Source organism: Rutidosis leptorrhynchoides, chromosome 6 (genome assembly GCF_046630445.1).
Source record: "Rutidosis leptorrhynchoides isolate AG116_Rl617_1_P2 chromosome 6, CSIRO_AGI_Rlap_v1, whole genome shotgun sequence".
Classification (NCBI taxonomy): domain Eukaryota; kingdom Viridiplantae; phylum Streptophyta; class Magnoliopsida; order Asterales; family Asteraceae; genus Rutidosis; species Rutidosis leptorrhynchoides.
The window spans coordinates 386,076,546-386,100,195 of NC_092338.1; the positions used below are offsets into that span (position 1 = coordinate 386,076,546).

General features: G+C 31.2%; 1 pseudogene; it reads right to left on the reverse strand.

The window, feature by feature from the left end:
* Positions 1-369: 369 nt before the first annotated feature.
* Positions 370-9,711, reverse strand: LOC139854963 (lysine--tRNA ligase-like; annotated as a pseudogene).
* Positions 9,712-23,650: the final 13,939 nt, after the last annotated feature.

The following is a 23,650-nucleotide window of genomic DNA, read 5'->3' on the forward strand; positions in this document are numbered from 1 at the left end:
TGCAATATATTCGAAACAACGTACCTTAGCTGTTATAAGTTACTGTGATTTTGATGCTTACGGGAAGAACATTAGTTACATAGAGATAATGAGTTCAAAATTATTGGCTTTTTTTATTTATTTGAAAAAAATGATAATAAAAATTAAATGAGACACAGTTATTTTTTCTAATTAGAACGCAAGTAAATTAAAAGCATTACTAATTATCAGGTGTAATAGTTGTCTCCAAAAAATTATAGTAGTATATTAAAAGTTTTCATAGTATTTAATTGTGCAATCAAGTAGTAAAAGGCAAGACTTAATATCAACAAACCTTCCCTAACAGGATAAAAATGGAACATGAAGGAAATATACAAGTTAGATGTTAGATTACATGTTAAAAAACATTGACCATAAGCCGATAAATACATAAACACTTCACTTGTAAGTACAAACACATCATCCAGGAGGACACCATATACTAAAAAGATGCTATGCTAATACTGCGGTTTGCAATTTCTTAACATAAGATTCAGGTTGAGCTCGTCCCTTAATTTTGCATTCAGAGGATATTCATGTGGTTGTGTGGTGTTCGGGGACTGCAACAGAAACCTCCGGATAGTTTTAGACAAGGTAAGAGCTTCCTGTATCGTAACTGCTCCCACAGTTAACGTATCATTCTCCTCAACATTAACATTATTAACGCCGCCGGTTGCCACAATTTTTTCCCCTGTAAAAAACCATTATTAATGTATCGATTAATTAGTAATCTTCCTCAGTCAGAGTTGATGAGTAAAAGCTATGGTCCCAACGCTCTATCGAGAGAGAGAGAGAGAGAGAGAGAGAGAGAGAGAGAGAGAGAGAGAGAGAGAGAGAGAGAGAGAGAGATATTTTAGTGTATGTTACAGTGTTACACTACTTGCGCCGTTGAATAATGACGGGCCATCTACAAGGTTCAATCAATGTAGTTGAGGCAAAATTTACAAACCCCCATTTGCAGTGGCGGATCTAGGTAATTCAGTGAGTCAGAGGGGGCGCACAATTTCTCATAAATTCTGTATAGAATTATTAAAGCAATTCAAAACAATGTCATTACGCATTGACGGAAATAAAGCTTCAAAAAGTATTTTAGAACAAGTTATAAATGAGTTGTCTAAATTACAAAAAGACAAAATTGCATGGATGGTCCATAATGTTTGTATCAAAATGCACGGTTAACCTTTATCTTTTTTTTCGACCTAGATGACCTTGAACTATCACTTTTCGACTTGAATGACCTAACCACTAAGACTCGTTAGTTTTTGGACGTTAAGTACGCTCACATGCCAAGCACGTGAGCGCAATTTAGTCCACAAATATTTTTTTATTGAAGAATAACCACATTCAGTATTAAATTGCACGTTTCATACTCTTCTTTGTCTTTTAGAAAAGTCCAAACTTGACATGGAAGTTATATCAAACCACATTTATTATCCCTTTCCCTACTAAATCACATGAACTTTTGTGCCGTTTTAAACTCCACCAGCTTTTTGAACGACAAAAAAAACAAAATTACAACCCTCCCCCTCAAACAATGTTACATATGATAACTTTTGAGGGGTGAAAAATGTAACTTTATTATTTTATTCAAAAAAAATTAAACAAACCATATCTTTTCGCTCGCGGAGTTAAATTTTTCCGATGTCACCGTTCAACTGAAAATAATTTTACGAACACAGCGCAATTACTTATATGCGAAACGGACATTTTTTAAAATACACTGAATATTTCGGGCTATTTTTCGTACATATATATACACGCATAATAAATAACCCAAACTAACTACATCATATCGATGGTTCCGTCCTTTTTTTACACAATTCTCTCGGTGTTAAAAACGCGCAGACCATTAGGTATACTAGGTACTATCCACGTGTATCCAAACAAACCTACAACAACGCGTTTTTAATTATGTAAATACATAACGCTACGTGAAATATGAGTATGCAACCCGAAAGGCCCCGTCACATCGCGCGGGCTGAACCGAATCTAGTTTAGTTACTATGACACAGATATAAATAGAGATAAATATGTTGAGATATATATTGAGAGGTATATATATTACATAAATAATTTTACTACTCATCAGTTTCCTAGTTGTAGTCATATTGGGTTTCATTTCCTTAATATTGTAGAACTTTTAATTGGGTATATATACCCAACGATGTAATCCTCCTCTTTATATATCGATTAATGAAATAGCAGAAGTATTAATCTTCAATCCCAATTTTTATATGGTATATAGAGGAAAGATCTTGATATCAAATATAATTTCATAATTTCTCTTTTTATTGGTTAAAATACGGTTCCCATCTTCAAATTTTAACCAATAAAACTTCAAAGTCTTTAAAGTAAAACACCAGTGTCACAAAATTACGACTAGCAAATAGCCGGTCTCCAAAACAAAAGAAAAAAAAATACATTAATTCTGTTTCATTCTCGATTTGCACGTCTACAGCAAGTGAAGAAGTAAAAGAATTAATTCTTGTTTCGTTACGTGTAGGAAGTTGCAGTTGCCCGAACATGGTTATTCTCCAACAAATAAAATATTTGTGGACTAAATTGCCCTCACATGGTTGGCATGTGAGCATACTTGACGCCGAAAAATTAACGGGTGTTAATGGTTGGGTCATCCAAGTTAAAAAGTGATAGTTCAGGGTCATCTAAGTCGGAAAAAAAAGATAAAAGGTTAACCGTGCATTTTGATACAAACATCATGGACTATCCGTGCAATTTTGTCTTACAAAAAATCAATGACATTATAAGTTAATGTTAAAGATTAAAATAAAAAGGTCAATACATACATTTTAGCAAGAGAATGTTACTACTTTTTTTTTAGAACGGCAATATCGGCATCGAATCCTCTCATTTGCCACCCACACACCCGTTAGGAAGAAACTTCTCGCATCCATCGCGCAAAGCGTACCCGGAATGCTTTAGGTTAACTGCTTGGCCCGCACAAAGTGAAGGATACCAGAGGCACAACCTTTAGAGAAAACTACCTCCCCCAGAATTCGGTGGTACAAGAGAATGTTATACTACTACGATAGCTTATCTCAAATTAGAAAAAGTAGTTTTTAAGTGTGAGAATATAGGTTTTATTTAATTTTGTAAATATAATAAAATAAAAAATATGAATGATATTGAACTGAAAATAGAGCCGTTTATTTTGTATATCTCTCTTATATTACGAGTATGTATCTTTGATAACGAATTGTATAACATAACATATAACCAAAAGTTAGATCACAATTTTTTATTTTTTTATTTTAAAATAGACTTTAGTGAAAAATGGGGGTTATGATTATAAAATATAAAACTTGAGGGTTCAAATCTGGATGTTAAATAAAGTTAAAAATGATGGGGCCAGGCTCATCTTCCTCTCACCTCTGAAAGTTTTCTTCCACATCTGTAAGAGTTTTTCTTCTCCCATGGTTTTCCAAAATTTCTTTCTACTCACTGGTGCATTAGTTAAGCATCTAAAAAATTTTACACTACATAACTTAATTCACTGGTATCACGTGCTAGCAGTGAAAGCATACAAGATCCGCCCCTGCCGGTTTGACAAATGGGTTGAAACTCAACGTGCTTATTATTATATGCACGTACACCAAGTGAACAACAAATATTAGGAAAATGAGATTTGGGTACTGAGCAATGTGTATGTACCTGTATCTTTGATGGGTGGTGGTTCATAGTGTGGTTGCGGTTTCATAGCCGGGAAAAGTACAACTTCCTGTTTGACATTGATCATCAAAAACAAGTTATAAAAAAAATATTAGACAAAATAAAGGGGAAAATACAAGATCCAGAAACAAACCTTGATGTTGAATGAATCGGTGAGCAACATTGTAAGCCTATCAATACCCAAAACCCAGCCAGCAGTTGGTGGAATTCCGTAATCAAGAGCCATCCAGAATGTCTCATCATCCAAAAAAGCCATTGCTTCCTCATTTCCCGACTGAAATATCCCATGCATTCACACATGATGATGATACATAATAAATCCATGGAAAATTTTAATTTACATGTGGCAGGCAAATTCGCGAGACAGAATTCATAATAATAATAATACCCAAATCAACCCCTTAATTGACAAGTAGTAAAAAGTGGATCGACATTGCAACCTCTATTTCTTTTACATATCATCAATATTCACATATAAAATTTATATAACGTGTTGTACCTTTAGCTGATCAGAAAAGCGCTGGCGTTGTACCAATGGATCATTTTCTACGGTGTATCCATTAACAACCTAAGTGGTAGAATGAAAAAAGAACGTTAAATTATTTACATAAAGAAAGAAAGAAACAGTATATATATATATATATATATATATATATATATATATATATATATATATATATATATATATATATAGTGGTAAGATCAAGAGGGAAGTAACCATTCGGGGGGAAGCGGGGGAAGCAAAAACCTTTTTTTTTTTCGTTTTTTGAAAAAACTTTGTTCACGAACATTATAGATGAGATGAAAATATGAACATTTAGTAGAGACACTTTGTGATAAATGTTTTTATTTTGGCAGGAAAACGCTCGAAGAAGTAATATATAACAATTATCGTGTTTTTCGAGCGTATTTTGAGGTTTTAGCTAGTGGGATTTAGATATTAGGGTTTAGATATTAGGGTTTATAGGGTTTAGATATTAGGGTTTAGAAATTTAGGGTTTAGGGTTTAGATTTAGGGTTTAGATTGAGTTGTTAACACGGACGGTTTAGGGTTTAGGGTTTGGTGTTTTGGGTTTATGGAATAAACCCAAAACACCAAACCCTAAACCCTAAACTCTAAATCGGGCTAAATTTTACTTCACAAAACATGAAGAAAAAAAACGTTCATATTCTTCACGAACAATATTATCTTGAATGTTATTTTTGTCGATCATTTTCCCGCCTAAATAATAACATTCATGTCTCTTCTAAATGTTCATATTTTCGTGTGATCTTGATGCCGGAAAATAAATTCCAAAAAAAGGGGGAAAAAAAAATTGCTTCCCCCCGCTTCCCCCCGATTGGTTACTTCCCCATTGATCCTGCCTCTACATATATATATATATATATATATATATATATATATATATATATATATATATATATATATATATATATATATATATATCAGCAGCTAGCTTTGATCATACATACATACCTCAAGCTTGTTAATAAACAATATAAAACGTTCAGCCAGTCCTTGTTTGGATTCATGAGGTTTTGCTAGTGGACTCGTTATCTCAAGATGATCAATTATAAACGTAGGACTAGCACATGTGACTTCCACAAAATGTCCCACAAGCTGAACAACACATAGCAACATATTTTTTTTAGATACAATCCATGGTTTCTGTTAGCAACACACACACACACACACATTACTTACTTTATGCAACAAACGTGGTGTGGTTTGAGGTGGTGAGCAATTGATATGAAACTTGGTGCATGCATCAGCAAGATATTGTCTAGCTTCTTCACTCTCAAGGTCTTTGGGTATGCTAAGATTTGCTATCTTCTCCAACTCTTCGATCATACTAATCCTCCTGCAAAACCAAACCAATTTTGTGGATCAGATCGAATTTTATTATTAGTAAAATAAATAATAGTTGCAAATACCAAGTAAAAATCTAGTAAAATAAAACCAAAGACTAGTAAGGAAATGACCTGAAAGGAGGAGTGAAGTCAATTTCAATCGGGAGATTGTCATATCCATTGGCATGATACTGAACTACGTAGCCACCTGTTAGCTCCTTCACCATACCTGCATGCAGGTACATTCATTCATTATGTAAACACATGAACCACAAGTAGTATTCAAAACTGGAGATGTCGGTTTCATGCTAGTTAATTAAAAGAAATAGGTTGTTAATTCAATTTATACGAATATATATAAATAAATAAGTAAATAAAATTAAAATAAACAACAACGGGTTAATTAGCACACAAGAAAAAGGATCGAACGGGTCGAAAACCTCTCAAAGCTGTATTTGACAATGATTAATTATTTATTTATTTAAAAATGAAACCTCACACACACACACACACACACACACACATATGTTTCGGTTGTCGTACCAATTTGTATAAAACCTGGCAACTCATTTATCACAAAAAAGAGAGAGAGAGAGAGAGAGAGAGAGAGAGAGAGAGAGAGAGAGAGAGAGTATTCAATTACCGCTTAATATTTGTTCGGTTAGCTCCAAGGTTGGAGAATTCGGATCTCGGGTAGATCTCGTTTGGACTTTTTTAGAGAGATCTCGGCATCTCGGAATAATCTCGGGGAGATCTCGGACGTTGACTTATGTTGACTTTATAGTTTTTTTAATAAAAATATACGTAAAAACATAAATATATGTATATTTATATACGTTTTTACGAGATTTTACAAAAATATCCTAGAAATGAGCGAGAATATCGTAGAAATTAAGAATTTTACAAGAAAATCTTACAAACTGGCAATAAAATTCGAGAAATCGTGGCTTTGACTAAGTTTGACCCCGTTGACCGAGAAATCTCGGGAGATGAACATCTCGTCTCGGTTGCCTTCTAAAAACGAGATCTCGGGGAGATCTCGGGAGATTTACAACACTGGTTAGCTCCATCAAGTCCCTGTAGCTTGCAAAAGACATATAAAACTCACAGGTTGTGACTTCAGAATTATTATGCATCAGATCATCAATCCCACCCTCGTTGTTTATGAACTGCTTTCCAATCTCAAATACACGTTCTATTTCCCCAACAACAAGCTGCTTCAGATAGACATTTCCATGACCATTTCGCATAACCATTTTCATGTTTAGGTCATCGTGATAATGAGTCAAAAAAGCCCCCCGTTTACCCCCTCGACCCCCACCAGGAGGAAACATGGTCAATGTGGGAGTTTCAACCTACACTTCCATAACAACAACTAGTCATCATCAGATTTTATAAATATATTTCTTATTTCTTATATAATAATAGTACAAGAAAAAAATAAATACTACATACATATCTCTCACGGGTTTACCTCCAAAAAACCAAGATTCTCAAGGAAATGTCTAATATAAGATACGACTTTTGTCCGAGTCTTGAATATATCCTTAATTTCCGAGTTTATTGTCAGATCCAGAAAACGCCGACGGAAGCGTGTTTCCTATTACAAAGAAAGAATCACATACTGTTGTTGTTGATCATGAGTTAATAAAAGTAGAGGTTGGAAAAACGGGCACGGGCAAAGGATAATTTTTTTTTGAACCATTTGGTGTGGACAGATCAGACTCTAGCTATTGTTATACCAAATCTCAATTAGCATGTCCAATATTGGTATTATTATTATCAACCATCAAGCAACATGACGTCTTTTGTTATCAATTTAAGTATTATACATATCTTCCATTTCTTGCTAACACACGAAATTTGATGCAGCTGAAAGGTTTAATAAAGCAGTAAATGTTATATAAAGGGGTTAGAGGTAATATATATATATATATATATATATATATATATATATATATATATATATATTAGGGGCAGGATCAATGGGGAAGTAACCAATCGGGGGAAGCAAAAAAAAAAAAAAATTCGTTTTTTTTGAAATTTTTTTTTTCCGGCATCAAGATCACACAAAAATATGAACATTTAGAAGAGACACTTCGTGATGAATGTTATTATTTATGCGGGAAAACGATCGACAAAAATAACATTCAAGATAATATTGTTCGTGAAGAATATGAACGTTTTTTTTTCATGTTTTGTGAGGTAAAATTTAGCCCGATTTAGAGTTTAGGGTTTAGGGTTTGGTGTTTTGGGTTTATGGAATAAACCCAAAACACCAAACCCTAAACCCTAAACCCTAAACCCTAAACCCTAAACCCTAAACCCTAAACCCTAAACCCTAAACCCTAAACCGTTCGTGTTAAAAACTCTATCTAAATCCTAAATCTAAACCCTAAATCTAAACCCTAAACCCTAAATTTCTAAACCCTAATATCTAAACCCTATAAACCCTAATATCTAAACCCTAATATCTAAACCCCAATAGCTAAAACCTCAAAATACGCTCGAAAAACACGATAATTGTTATATATTACTTCTTCGAGCGTTTTCCCGCCAAAATAAAAACATTTATCACTAAGTGTCTCTACTAAATGTTCATATTTTCATCTCATCTATAATGTTCGTGAACAAAGTTTTTTCAAAAAACGAAAAAGAAAAAAAAAAGTTTTTGCTTCCCCCGAATGGTTACTTCCCTCTTGATCCTACCAATATATATATATATATATATATATATATATATATATATATATATATATATGTGTGTGTGTGTGTGTGTGTGTGTATGTGTTTCAAGTATTGTTTTTTGAGATTACCCGTTTTGACCTGAACTCATTTCAGCCTGTTACCCAACCCAACCCGTACATTGTGCCACCTCTAGCTGCAACGCAATTGTTCAGTAAATGTGAAAGACAACAACATACACCGGCAGAAGTTGGTAATGAATAATACCTGATCATTTAAAATATAAGCATCAGGAAATCTACCACTTCCAGGAGTCCAATCATCAGTCGTCTGTAGATTGAGAATTTCAGGCAAGTTAAGAACCCACCCGCCACGTGGCATTAAATTAAATTAAATTTAAATTAAAAATAATTCATCATAACAAAAAGCTATTATTATACCTTCACGTTGTAATGCGTAGATGGCATCTTATGAAGACAATAAGACAAATTCACGATTTCTTTAGCAATAACACTCACCTGTCCCATACTGGTTTTTCCTGTCATGGGGAAAAGGAAACAAATACATGAAGCAAAAACTAACGGAATAACAATATACCTTTACAGGATCACATAAATTGGTCAAACTGTAGTTACTAAACAATCATAACGATATAGTTATTTTATTTTATTTTTTTATTATAAAAAAAAGAAAGAAAGAAAACATGGATGGATAGCGGGCAACACTTTTTGAGTGAAGGACATCAAATGAATGGGATAGTCATTAAAACTAATGGAATAGAGTGAGTGTGTGATTTGGCAACAATATAAACACAGGTTAGAGAAGGAGAGGAACAAAACTTCAACCAATAATAAAAGAGAAAAACAAAACTGCCAACCTGGAAACCCAATAACACCAATGTAATCCCCATTTTTTATATCAAAATGACGCTTAAAAAAAGTCTCTCTGTCCATACAAGATAACCTGAAAATAGACGTATGATACAGTTAACAAGTGTAGTAGTTTATTCAACTCATCATTCATAGGAATATACGGACGGCATCAAAACGAAAAAGAAAAAGATCAGGTGGTGAGTAGTTTACCTTGTAAAAGCCATAACTTGAATTTGTCCACCAAAACCAACCAAATCATAAGTTATCAGCTCTGATGAAGATAGTTTGTTCATAACTCTCCCTGGCAAGAATCAACAAATTTATCATCATCATCATCATCATCATCATCATCATAGATGTAATAAAAGTAATTTAAATGACGTAAAAAGAGATGTGCTCACCTGCCAAATACTCTACAACATTCTCCAAAGGCTGGTCAGCATTTAAGCTTTCATATTCTTTATACTTGTTTAAAAATTCGGGAATGGCCATTGAGACAGGGAAACCGCGAGGGGTAAAGCTTCTTTCCTCCTCCTGCTGCTGCCTTGTGATCAGCATCAAGTGTTCTCAGCCGTTTCTCAAAATATTTCTGCAAGAAGAACGAGAGAGGGAAAAAAAAAAAAAAAAAAAATTACAATAACATAAGACTGAAAGGGTATTTTTCGCAAAAATAACTCAAGAAACTAACTAACTAGCTTTACCAATGGATCCATGTCTTCATCCTCTGGGGACCAGTACTTTAAGATCGTTGAATGTGGGATAAAAGTAGCCTGAAATAGGCCTAGGATTATTAATCAAGCTATTTAATTTACTTTTGTGATTGGTTATTTATTCAAGCATTTATACATATTAGGTTTAACATACATACATCACCAATCAAACATAAACTTAAATACAACTTGATAGTCTGTTACTCATTTGAAGATTTGTTTTAATCTAGTAATCTTCTACTGTGGTCGTTATAATAATAACCAAATTGGGTTTGTATGTTACACTATAAAAAAGCATATCCATAATTCCTTAGCCATTATTAAAATCCATAGAGATATACATACATACATACATCTATTAGAGATTAGAGATTTTATGATCATAGATTGGTGGTCCTTTATGTGTTTATATATCACATATTATGTTAAAGTTGGCTTTAAAGTTCTAAACTTTAATAAAATTAGCATATGTTAAAGTTATTATAGTAATAATAAACTAACTGTACTGTACTGCTGTGTAGAGATGTGATTATTTTTTTATATAAGGTAAACCATAATTGGTTTCTAATAACAAATACAAAGTATATATTATCTATTATCTAGTGTATATAGATAGAAAAATAAAATCAAACACACCACACTTACCCTTCTCGTAAATAACTCGGTTAGAAGACTGATCTGTTCCTTCACAGACTGGTCAATCAACATTCCATTCTCACGAACCCTTGTTATTGACAATATTAAGTTACCAACAGTTTCTCCAGTAATAATAATAATAATAATAATAACAACAACAACAACAACAACAACTACTACAACTAACTTTTTGGTTAGATCATGTACATAAACAGAAGGCGTAGGATTCGACAAAGAGGATGAAGAATTGAGCATAATCAAACCATGCGGAGGGCTTTTTGGTCGTGACGCCATTGATTCCTCACTGTTAATAATAATAATAATAATAACAACAATCACCAGCAAAAACCCGTTTAATCAAAAAAGCATATCATATTCAAGTTTAATACGCCAATTACATCAAAGTAATAATAACCATCTGAAAATAATGCGACTTAAACAATGTTTAGCAAACTGATAATAAAAACAAATATTATTATAATTAAAAATTAAGACTCACAGATCCACCAGCGAAGGAGTGGTTTTCAGGTCTTGCTCTATCGGTTCCTCCTCACCAACACTATAAAATAAAATTAAAAGTTAACCTAGAATTGAATTTCTTCAAAATCATCATCATCATGTTAAAATTGAAAATAACAATTAAATAACTAACTTTTTGGTTAGACCACGTTCTTCATCACAAGGCGTAGAATTTGATGAAGAAGATGAAGAATCGATCAGAGACAGACGGCTTTTTGGTCGTGATTTTGCTTCCTCACTTTTACTACAAATAATAAATAATAATAATCACCAACAAAAAGCCGTTTAATCAAAAAAGCATATCATATTCAAGTTTAACACGGCAGTTATATCAATATCAAAGTACATAAATTAGCAAACTCATGATTAAAAATTAAAAATTAAAATTATATATTATAATATAATTATTATTTTAAATAAGAGGAAGTCGCACTTATTGTTGGTTAAGGGCGGTGGAGAAACATATCCGTAACTTTCGAATGACTCCGCCATTGAATTTGCTCGCTCGCTCGCTCGCTTGCTGGCTGCTGATAACCCTAGTCTTGTATCACTAAATAAATAGTCTTGGCGCAGCTACATACGGAGTATATATTATAGTGTGGGCCTGTGACACCATTGAATTGACTAAAAGTTCACACCCAATTGGCCCAAATAGTGTAAAAACCCTCTGGATTTTTATTTTTGATCCCAACTGTTCGAAGTCTCGCTTCGCGCCGAGGGTTCGGTTTTTAATGTATTTTATTGCGTTTAGTTTGTAAAAAAATTTTGTGGCTAACGATGATGTTGTTGAAACGCAACTCGATTCAAACTAAAGGGTATAACCCGTGAAAGATTTAAATGTTATTTAAAATTAACAATATATGTGCATCTCCGCGTTTAGCTATGGGGTTGTCGACTTTTAAAAATTTAATGGGGAGTTAACGTGTATGAAAAGTACCCCAAATATTTAGCGTTTTTTAAAAAGCGCCCGTTTTGCGTATAGCTAGTGACATTGTGTTCCTAAAATTATTTCGAGTTTAACGATGGTGGCGGAAAAATTTAACTCGTTGCGAGTGCGAAGATATGGCCCGTTGAATATTTGGGTGGAGTTTGTTTAAGATTTTTTATGAGAATGGTTAATTGACACTTTACCCCCCCTATTTGGGGGGTGGATTTGATTTGTTGGATAAAGTGTTGGGTAGTTTGTGGTTAAATTTAAAAGGAAAAAAAAAGGAACAAGTCGAAAATACTCCGGGTACTATTCATTTACCCTATGCCTTTTAGAATATAGGTAAGTTTGTTTAAGATTTTTTATGAGAATGGTTAATTGACATTTTACCCTCCTATTTGGGGGTGGATTTGATTTGTTGGATAAAGTGTGTGGTAGTTTGTGGTTAAATTTGAAAGGAAAAAAAAAAAGGGGAACAAGTCGAAAATACCCCGGATACTATGCATTTACCCTATGCCTTTTAGAATATAGGTATAATATAATAATATAATATAATATAATAGTCCAAAAATTCACACTAAATTGGCCCACTCACATGGGAAAATTAATTCACTCTATGGTGTGGTGTAGACGTGAACAAAAACTGAATCCGGATTTTAAAAAAACTCGGACAAAAAAGTTCTGGATATTTCGGAACCGGTTCTGGATCTTGTTTAAGTTCTCAGCGTCGGTGGTGTAACGTTGTGACGATGTTTCAACGGAAGCGAAAACAAAAGCGTGCGAATTATTTTTTATAAGATTAGTAAATATAGTTTAGAGATTAACTAGTTGTAGAGCCCTCGCTTCGCGCCGGGTTTGTAAAAAAGAATTTTTTCCGACATCTTTTGGTAACATTGAAGGGTTGGATCTTTTACGAAAGTAGCTTATTTTATCGTTGGGGACAAAAAAAGTGAAATGACGAAAATACCCCTGATTACTATTGGTGAATAGTAAAACAGTGTTTTGTCTGTTAGTATATATAGAAATTATAGTGTAATTAGAGAGTATTTGGAGATTAGAGGGAACGAGTTTGTTTTCAACCAAAACCACAACCATCTATTTATGCCACTTTGTGGGGATAAAATAGTTTAAAAAGTACAAAAAATGCCAAAAAAAAAAAGTTCAAAATGGCTACTTATGAAAAAACCGAAGCAAAAAAAATCCTGTTTTTATCCAGATAAATAAACGGTTCACATCCGAAAAAAGCTGTTCATTCTAGGATCCGATTGGATCCGGTTCGAATCCAAAATCCCGGTTCCGGATCTGGTCAGAATCGGATCTGGCAAGATCCGCTTTCAAATTTTTTTTCCAGATATTTTTCAGATCGGAATTTTTTTTGCATGTCTAGTATGGTGTATCACATGAACTAAACGTGAGTTTTTTTTTCTTGACTCTATGGTGTATCACGTTACTTGAACATTTGTTTTCTTTTCTTTTTTATTTTTTAAACTTCAATTTTATTTTATTTTACATTTTTAGTGTCCATAAAAAATTGCTATATTTTTTAATATGTAGTTTCTATTTTTTATTTTTGTATATAAACATATTCGTTTAATTTTTTTAAGGATAACCTTATTAGATGTTAACATACATAAATGAATTGTACATAAAGATTATTGACTTTACCAAATACTTTTTTGCAATCATTTTAAACAACTAAATTATATGAGTTTGGCAAAGGTATTATGTTCGATGCTTTTTACCGGTCCTTAAAGTTTTACAGTATTATATATATATATATATATATATATATATATATATATATATATATATATATATATATATATATATAGGGGCAGGATCAATGGGGAAGTAACCAATCGGGGGGAAGCAAAATATATTTTTTTTTCTTTTTTTTGGAAATTTTTTTTTCCGGCATCAAGATCACACGAAAATATGAACATTTAGAAGAGACACTTCGTGATGAATGTTATTATTTAGGCGGGAAAACGATCGACAAAAATAACATTCAAGATAATATTGTTCGTGAAGAATATGAACATTTTTTTTTCATGTTTTGTGAAGTAAAATTTAGCCCGATTTAGAGTTTAGGGTTTTGGGTTTGGTGTTTTGGGTTTATTCCATAAACTCAAAACACCAAACCCTACACCCTAAACCCTAAACCCTAAACCCTAAACTCTAAACCGTTCGTGTTAAAAACTCAATCTAAATCCTAAATCTAAACCCTAAATCTAAACCCTAAACCCTAAATTTCTAAACCCTAATATCTAAACCCTATAAACCCTAATATCTAAACCCTAATATCTAAACCAAAATAGCTAAAACCTCAAAATACGCTCGAAAAATACGATAATTGTTATATATTACTTCTTCGAGCGTTTTCTCGCCAAAATAAAAACATTTATCACAAAGTGTCTCTACTAAATGTTCATATTTTCATCTCATCTATAATGTTCGTGAAAAATGTTTTTTCAAAAAACGAAAAAAAAAAAAAATACTTTTTGCTTCCTCCCGCTTCCCCCGATTGGTTACTTCCTCTTTTTTTTTTTTTTTTTTTTTTTGAAAAGCACTTCCTCTTGATCCTACTCTATATATATATATATATATATATATATATATATATATATATATATATATATATATATACATCACAATCTGTAACGGCAATACTATAAGAAAATTTAATGTGTAACAGTTGAATTACTGATTGCATATACATAAACAATGAAATCATGATTTTATCAAATTGATAAACATTAGTCTGATTATATTAATGTATACAGTCAACTAAATATCAAATTTAAAAAAAGTCAGACTACTACACAAAAACTTCAAAAAGCGTATAATAATTTCAAAATATTTGTGTAAATGTATTACCTTCGATTCTATTAGGGCTCGAGATTTCATCACCAACATTAATGGGTTCCAGTTCAAGTGAATCAAAAATGGATGCTTGGTTTGCTTCTCCACCACCAGTATTCTGAATTTCTTCAAAACCTAATGGGTCCAATTCATCTTGTATATCAGACATTTGGTATCAATTGAAACTGATAATAATAATCGGAAGATGTGAAATTGAATTTTGATTGTCAAATAGATACTACGTGAATCTGCAGATTGAAATATGGTTGATAGTATGCGCGATGGGTATCCATAACTGCAATCAGAAGAGTCAGTTTCTTAACCGCTGAATACACTTTGAAATTTTGATGTAATCGGTATAGCAATTAGACATCGGTACACAATATCAGTATTTTACTTTTTTACCCGTCTTTATTTTGGTTCTCAGAGTTCTCACTAATTTGTTGGTTCTCAATTTATATATATATATATATTACCTTCCTCAACCTTTTAATTTTTAAAACAAGTTATAGTAAAACTAACTACTATTAGATATTCTGATAGTATCAGCACCGCTTTATGTACTTTTCCTATTAATACACAGATGTAAAATGAAAAATACCCAAATGGTTTGTACCATTCAAAGATCAATATTTTTTGTTTATGGCTCAATTTTGATGGATAATCAACTCAAACAATTGTGTTTCAAACCCGAAGGTTGAACATCAACTTTGCATAGAGCTTCAAAAATTCTTTAGAAATATAAGAGCCTTTTAACATAAGGAAATATGTTCGTATTATTAAAACCCGATAAAGATAAAGATTATGGGTGTGTTTGGGTAAAACTAGCTTGTAGCTGGAGTTGGAAGCTGAAGCTTATTTTTTATGCTAGAAGCTGGAGTTTATGTTTTATAAGTATTTGGTAAATTAGCTGGAGCTTTATGTATGTAAAATTACATAAAAAGACAAAAAATAAATGATAAATAATGATTTAGGGGCTAATAATGTATTTTACTTCCATAAGCTTCCTAATAAGCTACTTCAACTAGTTTATTTTTCTAGAGTTTATTTTTTTTATAAGCTATGGAATATATGTATACCAAACAAGGCTAGAAGCTGAAGCTTATGAGAAAAATAAGCTTAAGGCTATGTTTGGCGACGAGCTTTTTAAAGCTTTTAGCTTTTATAAAAAAGCTCCTACTTATTCAAAAGCTTCATTTGATTATGAAAGCTTGAAGCTTTTGTTAAGATGGAAAAAGCTCCAACTAGCTCTATTTTAAAACGCATAAACAACTAGCGTTTGAAATATGATATGAGCTTTGGGTCCTTTTATTACTTCTAGAAATATCCACACACGCATCCCGTACCTAACTCCTTCACTCTTGAAACCCTAATTGATCAAACTTGAAATTGGATTAAGAGACTTTAGAGACTGATTTTTAGCATCATTGTGAGCATCATCTCAGGTTTGTCTTGTTGAATCCATGCTTTGATTGTTAGAAATTGAGATTTTTATGTTCTTGAGTAAAAAGTATGATTTTGATGCTTAATCTTGATGAAAAGTGTTTGTATATGTTAATTGATGTTAGATTTATGTTCTATAGTTGTTATATGATGTTTTTGAAGTGGTTTCATGATCAAATTGAGCAAAAATCAAGATTTGGGGTAAAAAAAACGTGAAAACAACAAGCTGGAGTTGTTCTTCAGCTCCCACACTTTTGACAGCTCAACCACGCGGTTGAGCACGCATTTGAGGGCTCAACCACGCAGTTGAGGGCTCAACCACGCAGTTGAGGGCTCAACCATGCAGTTGAGGGCTCAACCACGTGGTTGAGCACTTGTTAACTTTTGGTAAAATTAAAAAGGGCATAATTTTCAAACCGTAACTCCGTTTTTAATGAATAAACTATCGTTGGAATCGTATTTACGAGTACTTTTCAATGGTAAACTTTTAATAAGCTCTATCTGTAAAGACCCGTCCTAATCCATAAGAACGAATACAATAACATATGATTACATTGCGAGGTATTTGACCTCTATATGATACATTTTACAAACATTGCATTCGTTTAAAAGACAAACTTTCATTACATCGAAAGTTGACAGGCATGCATACCATTTCATAATATTCAACCTATAAATGACCTAATCTGTCATTTACTTAATAATAATCTCTATTGAACTCAACGACTTGAATGCAACGTCTTTTGAAATATGCCATGAATGACTCCAAGTAATATCTTTAAAAATGAGCAAATGCACAGCGGAAGATTTCTTTAATACCTGAGAATAAACATGATTTCAAGTGTCAACCAAAAGGTTGGTGAGTTCATTAGTTTATTATAATCATTCATTTCCATCATTTTAATAGACCACAAGATTTCATATATTGACACGCGTAACTCGCAAATTAAAATTCATTCATATGGTGAACACCTGGTAACCGACCTTAACAGGATGCATATAGAATATCCCATCATTCCGGGACTCTCATCGGACATGATAAATCGAAGTACTAAAGCATCCGAAACTCGGATGAGGCTTGTTGGGCCAAATAGATCTATCTTTAGGATTCGCGTCAATTGGTGGCAATTATCATAAACACTAATTCCTAGGCTACCAAGCTAAAAAGGGGCATATTCGATTCGATAATCCAACCATAGAATGTAGTTTCGATCACTTGTGTCTATTTCGTAAAACATTTATAAAAGCAGTGCATGTATTCTCAGTCCCAAAAATATATATTGCAAAGGCATTTAAAAAGGGAGCAAATGAAACTCACAATATTGTATTTCGTAGTAAAAATACATATGACGTCATTAAACAAGTGCAAGGTTGGCCTCGGATTCACGAACCTATATTAAGTATATATATATATATTTATATGTTGGTCAATATCTGTCTAACAATTTAGGTCAAGTCATAGTGTACCACAATCCTAATGCTCGAGACTAATATGCAAAAGTCAACAAAAGTTATCTTGACCAAAATGATTTCCACAATTTAAACATGATTATTACTTAGTTTAAATATAGTCATTTTATATTTCTTTTTAAATATTTTTAACAGACTTAGTAAATAACATAATTCATTTATTAATAAAATTTTTTTATTAAAATTTATTTAATAAGAATATACTTTTATATATCTTAAGTAATAAAATTTATAAAGTTCATTTAATATCATAAAAATAATATGATAGGTATTATTAATGTAATTATGCTACACGTAGTAAAATATGTTTGTATCACATATTTATTTGATAAAACAATATCGATAATAATAATAGTAAGTAAAAGTTGTATTATTTTGTAATAATAATTATTATTATTCTACTAATAATAATAACAATATTTATATTTACTAAAAATGATATTATGATAAAATGATAATTCTTATTAATAATAATAATGAAATTTTCTATTAACAATGATATTCCTATTAAAAATAATAATTTTTGTAAAAATGATAGTTTTAATATTAATAATACTTTTAATGATAAAAAAATTAATAATGAAAACGATATTTTTATCTAAATCAAAATCTTTCAAATTTTAATTTCATTATGATACATATACTCATTATTTCCTAATCAATTTGTTAATAGCTTTTATTCGTCTTTTATATCGCGTTCATAATAATGATAATAATAGTAATCATAATAATTAGATGTTACTAATATTAGTTTTAATTATAATAATACCAATAATAATAAATATTATGATAATATTAATGATAATACTAATAACTATTTTAATGATAATAATAATAATAATAATAATAATAATAATAATAATAATAATAATAATAACAATAACAATTTTTAAATAATGATACATATATTAATAATGATAATATTAATAATAATAATAATAATAATAATAATAATAATAATATTAGGTAATAATAATAACGACGATAGTAATAATAATAATTTTAACAATAATACTAAAATTTAATTGACTATAACTTCTAATCCGTTCATCGAAACCATTCGATATCTAAATGAAAAGTTCTTAATTTTTCGCTAGCTTTCCAACGACATGCATATCATATACCTTATCTCAACCGCATATGTAACTAATTCAGGATTCAACATAACCTATCTAACGACAATAACAAACGTACAAGCATGCATAATCCTATATACTCGAGCACTAGTCAGGGATACACTAATAATATATAAAAGTTAAGTTATGAGTGCTCACGTATCAATATTGAGATTCAATATTGCAGGAAAGGTACGTAAACGCAACGGAGATGATAAACACTAGATTGGCTTCACGAGCATACCCCCGAACATTACCCATAACCTCCATAGCTATAACTCATAATTTCCCTAGCTTCATCCCGCTCATAAAATCCGTTTTAAAATTAATGCACTCATGACCTCGTCGTAGTATTTTATGTAATATACTTGATAATAACGCTACCTAATAATACTAATAATAAGATTAATATTAATAATCTTAATATTAATAATAATAATAATATTAATAATTTATATATATGTATGTTTATGCGAGTAATGAAATGAAACTGAATCAAATGAAGTGAAACTCGTCCAATATATAACATGTAATCTCTACCTACCCCCACCGACACTTTATTTTACTATTATATATATAAATATTATTTAATCTATATAATTAATTAAATATTATATTATATTCTCGTGCATAGTTGATTTGCAATTTTTGCACCGATGAATTCTACGTTGACGCTCGACTTACGTACCGGTTCCGGTTTTTCAAACGTCCTTTCGTACGCTTAGAAAACTTGTACTTTACGTTTCGCGACACATACCTTTATCAATAACTAGACTTAAATTAATGAAAAACTATCCTACTCAAAGTGTAACTTAATCTTTTGAGTGTTTTGTTCATTTGCTTCTGTAAATCATCGCTTCGTTATTTATCAAAGTATATTTAATAATATTAGTTTAAATCAAACGTTTTATGACTAAGTTAATATATATATATATATATATATATATATATATATATATATATATATATATATATATATATATATATATATATTCATTTAGAATTATGAATTTTGAAATATTTAACTAATAATATAATATTTAGCTTTTCAAAACTAATTATATTTCAAAGAATATTATATATAATCGTTTAAATAATAGAATTTACTATGTCGTATCACGTTTACGTTTTTGAAACACTATATATATATATATTTATAATATAAAGCTTTAATTAAATTCTTCTAATTCTATATAATCAATTTACCTTTATAAATAACAGATTACAATAACTCAGTTTTTGAAATCGTTTTCATAAGTTTGAAAATAGATCAGTCGAATATTATGTAATTCAATTCTCCACTAACTTTTGTCTAACCTTCGTCAATTGACACATTTGTTCTTTGTTGTAAATCACTTTACCATTTATTCCGAATACCGTTAAAAAGAACAGATTTCTTAAATCAAAGCGGACCTTACTACAGAGATCCGTAATCATAATCACAATGTATCAGATAATTCAATCATTTGATATTATCTTTTAATTCCGTCGATAATTATGTTAAATATATATATTAAAACAAATACGTTCATATAAAGTATTATACATCTAATACTTTGTTAACGTTTTTAATTAATATAACTATATCTTATATATATATATATATATATATATATATATATATATATATATATACATATAAATATTCGTGAATCGTTGAGCATAGTCAAAGGATAATTGATTACATGAACACAGTTCAAAGTTTTTGATATTTCAACTTTACAGACTTTGCTTATCGTGTCGGAAACATATAAGGATTAAGTTAAAATTTGATCGGAAATTTCCGGGTTGTCACAGTACCTACCCGTTAAAGAAATTTCGTCCCGAAATTTGATTGGGATAGTCACGGTTGACAATAAGTATGTTTTCATGACGCATACGAGCTGAAAATTAGAGTTTTATCATCAGTGATAAAACAACTTGTTTATGTGAAGAGTACAAGCGAAGTTATTACAATAGAGTGAAATGAGTAAGTGTAGATTCGTCATATCTTTTGACGTAGATAGGATTGATTTCTAGAGTTCAAGGGATTTGGAGAAAATCTTCGAAATAAGATTTGATCCTTCAGTGATTAAGGAAATTAGGATCCGCTTTGATTCAATGCGATAATCTGTTTTGATTGTCCTGTCTGATATTTTACTATAAATCCACCCCCTTCGTTTCTTTATTTCCATAATTCACTCCTTCTATTCTTTCTCCCTCAGCTCATACTTTAATGTATTCGTCAATATGCTCCATCTGGTTCTAATCCTTGATATACTCCTAACTTATATATCTGTTATCCTTCTTTCATCTTCCGCCGGAAGAATCTATTCACTTCTACTATACTCTTAGTTTTATAGTGTTTTTAGTTCTCCCGTGTCTTTATATTGCTATATGCATCGATATATACGGTTTGTAATTTATGTGTCTCTGTCGGGCTTTATATCTTTCCTTATTTTTCGAAGTCTCTGCTTCTGTCTCCTATAATTATTGTCATCCACAGTTAATGCTCTCTCCTATTTGCTGCGATTTCTACCCCCATTTACACTTCGAAGCTTCATTCTTTCGTTTCCTCTTCTTGCCATTAAGCACCGCATGTAATGGTCCAGAATTCACAGATATGAATTTCGGAATGAACATAGTTAATGTTCTAAGAATAAAATCGTAATAGCACGATCTTGATTTGTCAAATTACTAGAATATCCTGGAAAACACCGAAATCATCAAGAAAATATTTTCTTGATATTTTTAGAGATTAAATAGAATACAAGAGTCGTGTAACATGGCACATGATGACGGTATGATCTGTGAATCATCATGTTTCATTAAAAACTCAGCATGACTTACTGTAATATAATCACGTTGATCAAGTGTCATTATATTATAATAACTCATGCTTCAGTTCCCAACACTACTTCAAAAATATTCTTATTTTAAACTCGATGGTTTCAAAACTTAGAAACTAAAATAGTTTCTTTTATGATGTAATACAGATAGTGCGAAGAGGTAAATAATTTTCAGATAAGAATGGTTATGAAAATATCTTCAGAAATATGGAGGATATTTATAATGAAAGACACGATGATATCTTAGAATTTCTAATATCAGAGGATGATGAAAAATATTATTCGCAAGGGTTTAGAATCAAGAGCAAGGTATTCGTTAATGACTTCAACACATACTGAATCATTTGGATTCTTTGAAGGTAGATTTCGTCCTTGTGATTTGTCCACAGCCTCTTTCATACTTTGCTCAATCCATTTTTCAGTTTCAAACCTTCTCTTTTTCTGAGCTTTACCAGCACACTATTCTTTATCATCAAACTTTTGACTGTTACGGTTGTCCACAGTTTCTGCTGCTTCATTCAACTTCTCCAAAAAATCGGAGAACTAATTCGTAGATTGGGGTATTTTTCAGAAACTTCACATTCAAATTCTGTAAGTCTTGGAGGTAGACGTTATATGTATATATATAACTGTTGGCCTAAAATTGCTACGAAATTCAAAATACTGATTGCTAATTCCCAGTAGTTAGTATGACAATTATTGTTACAAGTTGTAGATGAGTACTTGATAAATTTTCAATGAATAAGTATCGTGATTTTTCAGAGAGGTTTAAAGATCAATGAAGTTGTTGATAAGTTTACTGCTAATGTGGCGAGATATGAAAGGTTCCCCGGTAACAATGATGAAGGGGTAATCGTTATAATAAGGCTTATCCGAATGATCAATTGAAGGTAATTTGCTAGAGCTGTGACAAAACTGTCTTAATTTGAAAAGAGATTGAAAAGTTATTTTAGCTAATAAATGCCAAAGGGTCTGACACGGATACGTGTTAAACTATGACTTTAGTTTCGAGAGTTTTTCAGGTATAAAACTGCGGGTAACATGTGGTTGGATCATCATCTCGAGTGTCTTCAAAAATTTCGAAGGGTTTGAACACAGATTGTAATTGTTAATATATACATATGATGTTATAGGGTTTTGAATGATACAACTAATTTTCTGGGTTCCAGGAATAGAAATGATGTTCTAGTACAGTTTTGAAGTCAAAGTATAGTTTTGAAAGATGTAGGAATCTAAGAGTGATGATTTCGGTTATATCTTAACTTGGATTTTGATTTGTCAAAATAAGAATACGTAACCAAATTTGGATGAGAATGGTTGTTTTGATTTCTATAAAAGAATGTATATTGTTTGTGAAAGTAGTGAGTATAGTTGGTGATTGCTGAATCAGATTCGAAGAATGTAACATATTAACTGTGAATTTATATATCTCTCGGGTATTACCTACCCGTTAAAAGTTTCACAAGTAATATTGTACCAGAAATTTTATTACAGTCTTTACGAAAATATATGTATATTTTCTTCAGATGTAATATTGATTTAATGAGTTAATATTAAATTAAACTCATTTGATTTTCGGCTGGAACTAGAAATGAATAATCTCTAAAACATTAAAGATTACATAATCTTCGCGGAGTATTTCACTAATACTTCATTATTTATTCTTATTGATATTTCCTCAGTGAATCATGTTGGTGCTCGTGGAATTCTTGCGAACTTCGCAAGTTACGAATGATGTTATCAAGAAATTTTCGAGTACATCGAAGATGAAAGTGTAAAATCAAATATATAATAGAATAATACACTTGGTTTATTATGAAATGGAATTCATTGATTTGAAACAGAGATTGTAGTTAACAATGGTTAAATCGTTAAGGAAGGATGTACATCTAAGTAGTATGAATTTAACCGAGTAGTATCTATCCTTATTTAATTCATTCATAATAGCTTAGTACGAAAGATTTATTTTGATCTCAAAATTTATATATATATATAAAATATACATATAATTTCTTCAGATGGAATG